Source organism: Helobdella robusta (genome assembly GCF_000326865.2).
Source record: "Helobdella robusta unplaced genomic scaffold HELROscaffold_40, whole genome shotgun sequence".
Taxonomy (NCBI): domain Eukaryota; kingdom Metazoa; phylum Annelida; class Clitellata; order Rhynchobdellida; family Glossiphoniidae; genus Helobdella; species Helobdella robusta.
In genome coordinates, this window is record NW_008704903.1 from 1,318,494 (window position 1) to 1,323,493 (window position 5,000).

Below are 5,000 nucleotides of genomic sequence, written 5' to 3' on the forward strand. Positions count from 1 at the left end.
ATCATCACATCGTTGTCATCTCCCCCTACTTATCATCGTCATCATCATCATCCTAATCATCTTCTCCATCATCATTTACAGGAAACAGGGCTTTTTGAAAATTTCCAAAGTTAAGAGAGCACCAGGAAAAGAGATGCTAGCAAAAAAAAATAATAACAAAAATAATAAACAACAACAACTGCAATAATAACAACAACAACAATAACAACAATAACAACAACAATAACAACAACAATAATAATAATAATAACAACAACTATAATATAAAACTTCAAATAAGACAAAAACAAACACAAAACAAAAAAAAAAAAACATGAACCAAAAAACACAAATCAGAAAAGGTTTTCCGGCTAAATTTAAAATGACGTAAAACATTGAGGCTGAAAGTAGAGGAATTATAAATAAATATATTTATTATTATTATTATTCTTTCAACTTATTATTCTTATTTTTATCTCTCTTATGATTTTTCTTGAATTTTTTTGCTTCTTCAAAATGATTTTTCGAAGTAATGCTTCCTTTACATTGTCAACTATAAAAAAAAATCACCGTTAAGCGATGTGTTTTACGCACAAACACACACACAAACATAAACACACACAAACATAAACATAAACATAAACACACACAAAAAAACATACACACATACACACAAACGTATATAATCACATACATTGTAGTCAGTCGGAAAAAGTTAACAAAATTGAGAGCATAATCATAAATAATGATAAAAGATGAATATATAAATTGGGCATAAAACTAACCAAGGCCGAACCTAAACAGAAACACATACGTACATACATACAAACATGCGTGCATACATACAAACAAGCATAAAAACAAGCATACAAACAAGCATACAAACAAACAAACATAGATACAAAAATGATATTTACGAGTAACCGCACAGCGCTTAACATTGAGATGAGAGGATAATTAAAAATATTTTTTACTATGGTCTTTATAATATCCTTGGTTTTCTTTTGTTTACATCCTTTTTTGTATATCTTTGTATCTTTTTGTATTCTATCGTTTTTTTATTTATCTATGTTTGTTTGTATGTATATATGTATTTATGTATGTGTGTGTATTTATGTATGTATGTATGTATGTATGTATGTATGTATGTATGTATGTATGTATGTACGTATGTACGTAAGTACGTACGTATGAATATATGTATGTATGCATGCATGCATGCATACATGCATTTTTTGTTTGTATGTCAGCCTTAATGAGTCTTAAACATACAAACAAACATACAAACATACATACATACAAAACATACATACATACAAAACATGACCTAAAACGTACAGGCAAACATACATACATACATACATACATACATACATACATACATACATACATACATACAAAACATGGCCTAAATTTTCTAAGTACGCTTTTAACGCAGGACTCAAACGACTTGTTACAATCACCTACTTGCCTTTAACTCCCATTAATGCTGGTATTAAAAGAAATTATTCACACGTGCAACAACACACACACACTTAAACACACACAGACATACACACATACATACACACATACATACACACATACTTGCATACATACATAGAATGGTTAATGTGTAGAGATAAAAAGAAGGAGAGATGAAGAGAATGGAAGAAGAAACAAAAAAAGGGCAAAACTTGGAAGTAATTAAGAAAAATTTTCTCACAAAAATTTTTTTTTATGATGAAATGCCTGAGTGTTATGATGATGACATATTTGCAAGAGAAAGGAAAAAAGAGAGAGAAGGAGAGAAAAAAAAAGAGAGGAAAGAGTGTATTTTAACGCAAAAAGAAAGCGAAAAAGAAAGAAAGAAAAAAAGAAAAGATAGAAAGAAAGTAAATTTGAAATATAGCAGAAACTCTACAAAAAAATTTCAACAGAAAGTTTTTGGAAAAAGTATATATTTGAGAAAATTTATATGGTAGAAAATTAGAGAGAGAGGAATAAATAGAGAGATAAGAGAAAGAGAGAGAGAGAGAGAGAGGCAAGGGATTCAAAATGTGTTACATCATAGATCACGTGATGGGCGTTTGGGGTGGGGAGGAGTTTGCGATTCTGACGTCATTGATCACGTGGCGGGCGGAAACTGGTGATTGATTGATTGATGTTCGCTGACGATGATGGGTTTGTCTTTGTTGTTGCTGATGTTGTGGCTTATGAGGTTGTTGTTGTTGTTGATGATGATGATGATGATGTTGTTGATGGTAGTAATAGTAGTAGTGGCTGCAAATGAGTGAATGATTGATTAACGCAATTATCATTTTTATTGCTATTTTTGATTATTATTTTCAATAATAATAAAATTATTACCACCATTATTATATGATAGGACAAAAAGCGTGATCTTCATCATCATCACAACCGTCACCATTATCATCATCATCTTCTTCTTCTTTGTCGTCATTATCATCACCTTTTTTTTCTTTTTCATCATCATCATCGCAATCACAATCATCATCTTCCCCCCTTCAAACGTCATCAATATGCATTGCCTTCTCAAGAATCTAAGCTAGACAATTAGTTCTACCTTACTTAAGCAAGTGTTTGTATTACTAAAATTAGTGTCAGTAGTAGTAGTAGAAGTAGCGACAGCAGCGACAAGAGCAGTAGCAGCAGTAGCAGCAGCAGCAACAGTAGTAATAGTAGTAGTGGTGATAATAATAGTAGTATTAATTTAAAAATTACTGCAACCACTATCAATACCACTACTATACCACCACCACCACCACCACTACTACTACTACTACTACTACTACTTTTACAACTGTACTAACAAAATAAATAAGTAGTAATAATAATAATGGTAACAAACAGTAATAATAATAATAATAATAATAAACAACAAAAATAATAATGAATGATAAAAACAAGACGAAGGAAAATTATGATGATGAGTTGACTTGTCTGGCTCGCTTGACTTGAATGGGTCTGTCATTATTATTTTCTTTTGCTTGACAATTAGTGAAATGATTGTTGTTGCTGCTGCTGCTGCTGTCGTCGTCGTTGCTGTGGTGGCGGTGGTGGCGACAGCAGCGACAGTAACTAGTGATGATGATGATGATAACGGTGATTATGGAGTGATTATAGCAATTTTGAGATGCGTTTGTACGATGGGGGTATAACATTTGCAATGAAGAGGATAATAATAATAATAATAATTATTATTATTATTATTATTATAACAATAACAACTAATATAATTATTATTATAATAATAATAATAACAATAATAATGAAAACAGTTTCGATGGTGATGATTATGATACATTACAATAATGACAACGACGCCGGCAAGATTTAACCTTCTCTGACCTCATTTCACAACTGACCTACTTTAATTTCATAACCTCTGTTGGGCACACACACACACACACAAACATACATACATACATACATACATACATACATGCATACATACATACATACATACATACATACATACATACATACATACATACATACATACATAGACACACAAAGGTTCTTCCCTTATTTATAAATCTTAAGTCGGGCAAAATTAATTAAGAGTCAAACCACGCTCGGAAGTTAAATGCCGTAGTTTTGAAGTGGTAGCAGTAGTAGTAGCAGTAGTAGTAGTGGTAGTAGTAGTAGCAGCAGTAGTAGTAGTAGTAGCAGTAGTAGTAGCAGCACTGTATAAGTAGCAGAGGCAGTTTTCGTCTTTGTTGTTGTTGCTGTTCTGTGTGTAATCACAATGATTACGACGGTGATGACGGTTACGACGACGATGATGTTATTAATTAATTAATTAATTAATTAATTATTCAGCCAATTAATTGAGTAATTAATAAAGGTAACAAATGCAAAGTAAAAGTAATGAAGCATCAATCAAACGAGACGACACATGTTACTACTGCTTCAGATGACTTCGATATTAAACATTACCAAAAACTATAAAAAAAATCACCTACAGGAATAAGAATGCGCTAAAAAATGATCAGCAATCACATCCCTTAGCAGAAAAATATAAAAAGTTCTTCCCAAAAAATTGCAGTACTAGAAAAATTGCCAGTCAACAATACAGAAAAAAATAGAGCGATGTGAATTAATAATATATAGTTATTTTCCATGCTGAGATAATGAACACTATAGATATGTGCTGAAAAGACTGATTGATAGATGGACGGAACGACGAACGAATGAATGAATGCATGAATGAATTAATAGATGAATGAATAGATTGGCAAATAATAGAATGAAGGGTTGAATGAAAAAGTAGAGAGTAAGTGAAGTGGAGATTTTTTGATTTTTTGATTTTTTGATAAACACACGTACACACACTCATACACACGTACATACACAAACACACAAACACACAGGCACACATACTCGCAATGACACATAAGAATCTAGACAGTCAACGACGCCCTGAAAAAAACGCTCTTTCTATAGTAACAAAACCAATAAACATGTCTTCATGACCGTTCCTTTACATGTAATGTATACATTACACACACACACACACGCATGCACATATACACACGCACACAAACACACATACATATATATTGTTATACTGCTCAGCTCTTCAGCATTCTACGACGGTTACCATACGAACCACATAGACTGTTCTCGGGGAAAATTCTTTCTGTTTCTCTAATCTCGCTCGCTCAACGTTAAATAACTCGATACTGTTCATGTACATGAAATAATGATAGATGATTTTAACTAGCGAATTAGGTGTGTAGTTGAGTGTTAGTTAGTCTTTAGAATGTTATAAAGTTTAAGGATCGAAATCGAACGAGAAACAACTCACCCATTATTGTTAATAATATTTTTTTTATTGTTTAACATTATAACAAAACTTAAAATTGAGAATTAAAATATAGAGAGTAGTGCAAATAATAACGTGTGAAAGTGTTAAAGAGATAACTCTCAACATAACTCTCTTTAACTTATTTACTAGCCTATTATATACCAGAAGACCTTGCTCTCTAGAGCTTAACTAGTTGCCGAAATCCTTC